This window comes from Triticum urartu, chromosome 2A (genome assembly GCF_056163025.1).
Source record: "Triticum urartu cultivar PI428250 chromosome 2A, HENAU_Tu73, whole genome shotgun sequence".
In the NCBI taxonomy this organism is placed as follows: domain Eukaryota; kingdom Viridiplantae; phylum Streptophyta; class Magnoliopsida; order Poales; family Poaceae; genus Triticum; species Triticum urartu.
The window spans coordinates 152088594-152097889 of record NC_141874.1 but is presented as its reverse complement, the minus strand read 5'-3'; positions in this window follow the sequence as shown (position 1 = coordinate 152097889).

Sequence of the window (9296 nt, the reverse complement as noted above, 5' to 3'; positions counted from 1 at the left end):
GGATAAGAAGGATGGCAAAGTGAACAAAGGTATATTTGATATACAGATTATTGATGTGTATTTTACTAGTGTTCGTAGAAACCCCTCGGTATTTGATACTAGTTCAGTTGCTAAGAGTAGTAACTCGAAACGGGAGTTGCAGAATGAACAGAGACTAGTTGAGGGTGAAGTGACGATGTGTGTTGGAAGTGGTTCCAAGATTGATATGATCATCATCGCACATTGCCTATACTTTCGGGATTAGTGTTGAACCTAAATAAATGTTATTTGGTGTTTGCGTTGAGCATGAATATGATTTGATCATGTTTATTGCAATACGGTTATTCATTTAAGTAAGAGAATAAATTGTTGTTCTGTTTACATGAATAAAACCTTCTATGGTCATACACCCAATGAAAATGGTTTGTTGGATCTCGATCTTGGTGATACACATTCTCATAATATTGAAGCCAAAAGATGCAAAGTTAATAATGATAGTGCAACTTATTTGTGGCACTGCCATTTAGGTCATATTGGTGTAAAGCGCGTGAAGAAAATCCATGTTGATGGGATTTTGGAATCACTTGATTATGAATTAGTTGATGCTTGCGAACCGTGCCTCATGGGCAAGATGACTAAGACTCTGTTCTCCGGAACAATGGAGCAAGCAACTGACTTATTGGAAATAATACATACTGATGTATGCAGTCCGATGAATGTTGAGGCTCGCGGCGGGTATCGTTATTTTCTAACCTTCACAGATGATTTGAGCAGATATGGGTATATCTACTTGATGAAACATAAGTCTGAAACATTTGAAAAGTTCAAAAAACTTCAGAGTGAAGTGGAAAATCGTTGTGACAAGAAAATAAAGTTTCTACGATCTGATCGCAGAGACAAATATTTGAGTTACGAGTTTGGTCTTCAATTAAAACAATGTGGAATAGTTTCACAAAATCGTGCCACTTGGAACACCACAGTATGATGGTGTGTCCGAATGTCATAACCGTACTTTATTGGATATAGTGCAATCTATGATGTTTCTTACCGATTTACCACTATAGTTTTGGGGTTATGCATTAGAGACAGCTGCATTCACATTAAAAAGGGCACCATCTAAATCCGTTGAGACGACACTGTATGAACTGTGGTTTGGCAAGAAACCTAAGTTGTCGTTTCTTAAAGTTTGAGGTTCCAATGCTTATGTGAAAAAGTTTCAACCTAATAAGCTCAAACCCAAATCGGAGAAGTGCGTCTTCATAGGATACCCAAAAGAAAATGTTGGGTACACCTTCTATCACAGATTCGAAGGCAAGATATTCATTGCTGAGAATGGATCCTTTCTAGAGAAGGAGTTTCTCTCGAAAGAAGTGAGTGGGAGGAAAGTAGAACTTGATGAGGTAACTGTACCTGCTCCCTTATTGGAAAGTAGTTCATCACATAAATCTGTTTCTGTGACTCCTACACCAATTAGTGAGGAAGCTAATGATGATGATCATGTAACTTCAGATCAAGTTACTACTGAACCTCGTAAGGTCAACCAGAGTGAGATCCGCACCGGAGTGGTACAGTAATCCTGTTCTGGAGATCATGTTAATTGACCATGACGAACCTACGATCTATGAGGAAGCGATGATGAGCCCAGATTCCGCGAAATGGCTTGAGGCCATGAAATCTGAGATGAGATCCATGTATGAGAACAAAGTATGGACTTTGATTGATTTGCCCATTGATCGGTGAGCCATTGAGATTAAATGGATCTTCAAGAGGAAGACGGACACTGATAGTAGTGTTACTATCTACAAAGCTAGAATTGTCGCAAAAAGGTTTTCGACAAGTTCAAGGTGTTGACTATGATGAGAGTTTCTCACTCGTATCTATGCTTAAGTCTGTCCGAATCATGTTAGCAATTGCCGCATTTTATGAAATCTGGCAAATGGATAAACAAAACTGCATTCTTTAATGGATTTATTAAAGAAGAGTTGTATATGATGCAACCAGAAGGTTTTGTCAATCCTAAAGGTACTAACAAAATATGCAAGCTCTAGCGATCCATCTATGGACTGGTGCAAGCATCTCGGAGTTGGAATATACGCTTTGATAAGTTTATCAAAGCATATAGTTTTATACAGACTTCTGGTGAAGCCTGTATTTACAAGAAAGTGAGTGGGAGCACTATAGAATTTCTGATAAGTATATGTGAATGACATATTGTTGATCGGAGATAATGTAGAATTATTCTGCAAAGCATAAAGGAATGTTTGAAAGGAGTTTTTCAAAGAAAGACCTCGGTGAAGCTGCTTACATATTGAGCATCAAGATCTATAGAGATAGATCAAGACGCTTGATAAGTTTTTCAATGAGTACATACCTTGACAAGATTTTGAAGTAGTTCAAAATGGAATAGTCAAAGAAAGAGTTCTTGCCTGTGTTACAAGGTGTGAAACTGAGTAAGACTGAAAACCCGACCACGGCAGAAGATAGAGAGAGAATGAAAGTCATTCCCTATGCCTCAGCCATAGGTTCTATAAAGTATGCTATGCTGTGTACCAGACCTATTGTACACCCTGCCCTGTGTTTGGCAAGGGAGTACAATAGTGATCTAGGAGTAGATCACTGGACATTGGTCAAAATTATCCTTAGTGGAATAAGGATATGTTTCTCGATTATGGAGGTGACTAAAGGTTCGTCGTAAAGGTTTACGTCGATGCAAGTTTTGACACTGATCCAGATGACTCAAAGTCTCAATCTGGAGACAAATTGAAAGTGGAAGCAATTAGCTAGAGTAGCTCCGTGCAAAGCATTGTTGACATAGAAATTTGCAAAATACATACGGATCTGAATGTGGCAGACCCGTTGACTAAACTTCCCTCACAGGAAAAACATGATCACACCTTAGTACTCTTTGGGTATTAATCACATAGCGATGTGAACTAGATTATTGACTCTAGTAAACCCTTTGGGTGTTGGTCACATGACGATATGAACTATGGTTGTTTAATCACATGGTAATGTGAACTATTGATGTTAAATCACATGGCGATGTGATCTAGATTATTGACTCTAGTGCAAGTGGGAGACTGAAGGAAATATGCCCTGGAGACAATAATATTTATTTATTTCCTTATATCATGATAAATGTTTATTATTCATGCTAGAATTGTATTAACCGGAAACATGATACATGTGTGAATACATAGACAAACAAAGTGTCACTAGAATGCCTCTACTTGACTAGCTCGTTGATCAAAGATGGTTATGTTTCCTAGCCATAGACAAAGAGTTGTCATTTGATTAACGGGATCACATCATTAGGAGAATGATGTGATTGACTTGACCCATTCCGTTAGCATAGCACTTGATCGTTTAGTTTGTTGCTATTGCTTTCTTCATGACTTATACATGTTCCTATGACTATGAGATTATGCAACTCCCGTTTACCGGAGGAACCCTTTGTGTGCTACCAAATGTCACAATGTAACTGGGTGATTATAAAGGTGCTCTACAGGTGTCTCCGAAGGTACTTGTTGGGTTGGCGTATTTCGAGATTAGGATTTGTCACTCCGATTGTCGGAGAGGTATCTCTAGGCCCACTCGGTAATGCACATCACTATAAGCCTTGCAAGCATTGCAACTAATGAGTTAGTTGCGGGATGATGTGTTATGGAATGAGTAAAGAGACTTGCTGGTAATGAGATTGAATTAGGTATTGAGATACCGACGATCGAATCTCGGGCAAGTAACATACCGATGACAAAGGGAACAACGTATGTTGTTATGCGGTTTGACCGATAAAGATCTTCATAGAATATGTAGGAGGCAATATGAGCATCCAGGTTCCGCTATTGGTTATGGATAGGAGACGTGTCTTGGTCATGTCTACATAGTTCTCGAACCCGTAGGGTCCACATGCTTAAAGTTCGATGACGGTTATATTATGAGTTTATGTGTTTTGATGTACCAAAGGAGTTCGGAGTCCCGGATGAGATCGGGGACATGACGAGGAGTCTCGAAATGGTCGAGACGTGAAGATCGATATATTGGACGACTATATTTGGACATCGGAAAGGTTCCAAGTGATTCGGGTATTTTCGAGAGTACCGGGGAGTTACGGGAATTCGTATTGGGTCTTAATGGGCCATACGTGAAAGGAGAGAAAGGCCTCAAAGGATGGCCACACCCCTCCCCATGGGCTGGTCCGAATTGGACTAGGGAGGGGGGGCACCCCCTTCCTTCCTTCTCCTTTTCCCTTCCCTTTCCTTATCTCCTACTACTACTACTTGGAAGGGATCCTAGTTCTACTAGGAAAAGGGGAATCCTACTCCCGGTGGGAGTAGGACTCCCCTAGGGCGCGCCATAGAGAGGGCCGGCCCCTCCCCTCCTCCACTCCTTTATATACGTGGCCAGGGGCACCCCATAGACACAACAATTGATCCCTTGGATCTCTTAGCCGTGTGCGGTGCCCCCCTCCACCATAATCCACCTCGATCATATCGTAGCGGTGCTTAGGCGAAGCCCTGCGTCGATAGAACATCATCGTCGTCATCACGCCGTCGTGCTGACGAAACTCTCCCTCAACACTCGGCTGGATCGGAGTTCGAGGGACGTCATCGGGCTGAACTTGTGCAGAACTCGGAGGTGCCGTATGTTAGGTACTTGATCGGTCAGATCGTGAAGACGTACGACTACATCAACCGCATTGTGCTAACGCTTCCGCTTTCGGTCTACGAGGGTACGTGGACAACACTCTCCCCTCTCGTTGCTATGTATCACCATGATCTTGCGTGTGTGTAGGAATTTTTTTGAAATTACTACGTTCCCCAACAGTTGCACATCTAGACAACCTACTTTGATGCAAAGTTTAATTTGGTAAAAAAAAGTTAAAAATTGTTAGTTGTCTATTCACCCCCCCTCTAGTCAACTATATCGATCCTTTCAATTGGTATCAAAGCCACGTCTCTTTATTAAGGACTTTACCATCCGAAGAGTATGGTTGATACCGTAGACGGTGTGGAGGAACACTCCAGTGTGAATCCGATCTCGTCTACGGGCGATGGGGAAACCTCGGTCTCTCGTGAGGAGTTCAATGTGGCCTTGGAGACATTGAAAACCTCCATGACGACCGAGGTTGAAAGCATGTTTACTAAATTCCTTGAAGGGCTTAAACTATCCACCGCACCGTTGAAAGTGGGTAATCCCACCGACAAGGCGACGGATGCTACCTCCGATAAGGGGGAAGCTAGTAGTGAAAAGGCTCCTTCTTCTAGTGGTAAGAATGGCACCGGCATCTTTGCTCATGTGGAACCACCACTTGTTTATGGTGGACCGGTTCCTTCCACTCATTTGAATCATGCCGGTCCTCCCCCTAAGATTGTGAAAAATGAGGACTTTGATTCTTGGGTTTACCACTTTAAACGTCATTTAAATCATGTGAACACTAATCTTTGGAGAATCATTGAAGAAGGTTTCCATCCGCATGATCCAAGCAACTTCACTCCTCGAGAAGCCGCGGATAATCAATTCAATGTGAATGCTCTCTTCATCATTCAAGATGCAATTCCACCCGAAGATCTACCTCATCTTCGGCCCTTCGTCTTGGACAAAGATGCATGACTTTGTGTTGTCTCACTCTACCGGGGAAGCGCAAGAATTCAACGCTCCAACTATGAAGTGGTGCAAGATGAGGCCGATGAGTTTGCAATGAAAGAAGATGAAGAACCTCGTGAGCTTTATCGGAGAGTAACCAAACTCGCGGTCTCAATCCGAGATCACGGGAGCAAGGACACGGATGACAATTGGATCAAGCGTAAATTCCTCAAGGCAGTGATGCCCTACCACAAGGCCATGTCCTCCGTCATCCGTCAAAGGCCGGGCTTCCACACTTTGACCTCAAGCGAAGTGTTAGATGAGTTTTTGGCCATGAACATTTTGGACAAGACCGCCGACAATGCGGTGCTTCGTTCTCAAAGGGCAAAGAAGCCCAACCTTGCATTGAAGTCCAAGGTCTGCGTTGAAGAAGAAGAAGAAGGGGAGAGCAACCCCGAAGATACAAAGTATGCATATCATGAACACATGTCACTTGCTTCAAGGCAATTTTGGAGCAAGAAAAACTCAAGGCCAAACTTTAACAAAAACAACTCAAGTGGCACGAAGAGCAAGCAACGTGTAAGGACTTGCTACAATTGTGGCAATGTGAGTCATTTTGTTGCGGAGTGCCCGTATGAGAAGAGGGAAGACAATGGTGGCAAGCTCATCCAAAAGGACAAGGCCAAGTCGTTGCCCAACAAGAGCAACTTCACCAAGAAGACTCCTCCCAAGGCATTGATGGTACAAGAAGAGTACAATGAGGATGATGACGATGATGAAGATGGTGAGTCGGTTGCCATGGCCTCAGTTGCCATTGCGACGACTCCACGGGTGTCTCTCTTCGACTCACCCAATGAGAGCATCACCGCCAAGTGCATCATGGCTAAAGCCACCAACAAGGTAACCTCCAAGATCAAAACTACCATCATTAATCATCCTTCTTCGACGGATAGCATTGATGAACATGAGGGATCTAATGTGGAGGTGAATGATTTTAAGGCCTTTATGGGCAAACTTAAGGGTAAATCCAAGAAGCACTTTGTTGCTCTCTTGGAACAACTTGGTGAAGCCAATGACATGATCGAGTCTCACGAAGATACCATCTCTAAGATGGAAGGGCATAGTCGTGACTATGCCGATGAGATCTCGGATCTTTCCAATGCTCTTGAGGAAGAGCGTGGTCTTCGTTTGGCTCTTGAGGAGTCACACAACATTGATCATGCTAAGTTAAAGAAAGATTTTGATCATGTTCTCATTGTTTCTCGTGTGCTAAACTCCGAGAAGGCCGAACTTGAGGTTGATCTTCCTAGACTCAAAGAGGAGTTTGATCTACTTGACAAGGCTCACAAAGTCTTGAAGGGTGCTCATGCTAGCCTCAAAGAGTCTCATGATCAACTTCAAGTAAAGCTAACCAAGGAAAGAGCCACTTTTCCTCGTAGGATGTTAATTGAGAATGCAAATGCTACTAACCTGTGTTGTGAGCATGTGCATCTTGTTGAGGAGAACGCTAAGCTAAAGGTGCAACTTGAGAAAGGTCTTGCATCTTGCATACAAGGCAAGAAGAACCTCAACGACCTCTTGACCAACCAAAAGGGAGTTGTGGCCAAGGAAGGGATTGGGTACGTGCCCGAGTCCAAGAACAAGAAGAAGAATGACAAGGCCAAACGACCTCCTCCTCTCATGCAAACCTTTGTGAAGGAGGGAGAGAGTGCTTCCAAGGAGAAGAAGAACAATGCGAAGGGTGGCGGTGTCAAAAAGGGCAATGCCACCCCTTCCATCAAAGCCGACTACTTTAATCCTTCTTATGTGTTATGTCGTGCTAGTGATGGGCATGTCTATGCCAAATTTGTTGGTTCTCCTCATGAGTACATTGAATGGTCTATTTGGGTTCCAAAGACCCTTGTTACTAAAATTAAAGGACCCATTACAAAATGGGTACCTAAAACCAAGCATTGATCTCTTGTAGGTGTTCGCTTCCGGTGGGGGATCATGGTTGCTCGATAGCGGAGCTACAAATCATATGACCGGAAGCAAGAACTTGGTGGTGTACGTGCACAAGATTCCATCTATGCCCACCAATGTCGAGTGGGGTGACGCCTCATATTCTAAGGTATGGGGACTTGGCAAGGTAGTCATCTCTCATGATCTCATGATTGAGAAGGTCATGATTGTTGAGTCCCTTGCATACAATTTACTTTCCGTTCGTCAACTTGCAATCATGGGCTTTGCCACTTTCTTTTATATTGATACCGTGGCCCTCTTGTGGAGCAAGACTCTTAAAGTGGCCTTTGTTGGGCATGTCGAGAACGGTCTATATGTGATTAACTTCTCGGAGCGACCCACTAAAACCGCGACATGCCTAATGGCTCAAGTTGATGTGGGATGGCTTTGGCATCGCCGTTTAGCCCATGTCAATATGAGATCTTTGCAAAGTCTTTTCAAGGGGGACCATGTCCGTGGACTAATGAATGTTAGTTTTGCTAAAGATCGTGCTTGCAGTGCTTGTATCGAAGGAAAGCTACATGAGAAGGCGCACCCTCCCACGACTATCATTTACTCAAAGAGGCCTTTGGAGCTCCTTCACTTGGATATCTTTGGGCCTCCATCCTTCGATAGTCTTGGGGGTAGGAAGTATTGCTTGGTGATTGTGGATGACTACTCAAGATACACTTGGGTGTATTTCTTCAAGAGGAAGAACGAGACCCAACAAACCGTCATTGACTTTGCAAATGAAGCACAACGTCAACACAATGCAAAGATCTTGACAATAAGAAGTGACAACGGCACCGAGTTCAAGAACTACACCTTGGATGAGTTTCTTAGTGATGAGGGGATCAAGCATCAATATTCCGCACCTTACACCCCTCAAAAAAACGGTGTTGCGGAGAGGAAGAACCGGACGTTGATGGATGCGGCAAGGACCACGATGGCGGAGTTCAAGTCTCCATACAACTTTTGGGCCGAAGCCATCAACACCGCGTGTCATGCATCCAATCGGCTCTACCTCCGCAAGGGCTTGAACAAGACTCCATATGAGATACTCACCGGTAACAAGCCCAACCTCAAGTACTTTCGGGTGTTCGGGTGTAAGTGTTTCATTCTCAAGAAAGGTGTTCGGTTGTCTAAATTTGAGGCTAGAGCTTATGAGGGCATATTTGTTGGTTATGCTACAAACTCTCATGCTTACCGTGTCCTCAATAAATCCAGGGGACTTATTGAGGAGACGTGTAACGTGGAGTTTGATGAGAATAACGGCTCCCAAGTGGAGCAAAGTGGCACTTGTGATGTAGGTGATGAAATTCCTCCTCAAGCCATAAGAAGAATGGGTGTTGGTTTTATCCTACCCATTGAGGAACCCCTTGTGGCTGAAGGAGAAGGACAATGCTCCACTCAAGTGGAGCCATCACCAACCCAAGGTGCACACGCTTCCGAAGAACAACGTGAAGGCCCTCATCCTCAAGAACAAGACCAAGGGCAAGATCATGCTCAAGACGGTGTTGACACACCAAGTGATGCCCAAGGTCAAGTTCTCTCCTTCGAGCAAGTTCAAGAACAAGAACAAGCTCAAGACGACGCTCAAGATGATCAAGTGACCACTCCTCGTCTCACCCCCGAGGAGGAATTGGAGCGTCGTGCCGCCAAGGTTGCTTCCAAGACCTCCACCAAGGATCATCTCATGACGAATGTGCTTGGAAGCTTAAGAAAGGGGGTAAGCACTCATAGACAATTAG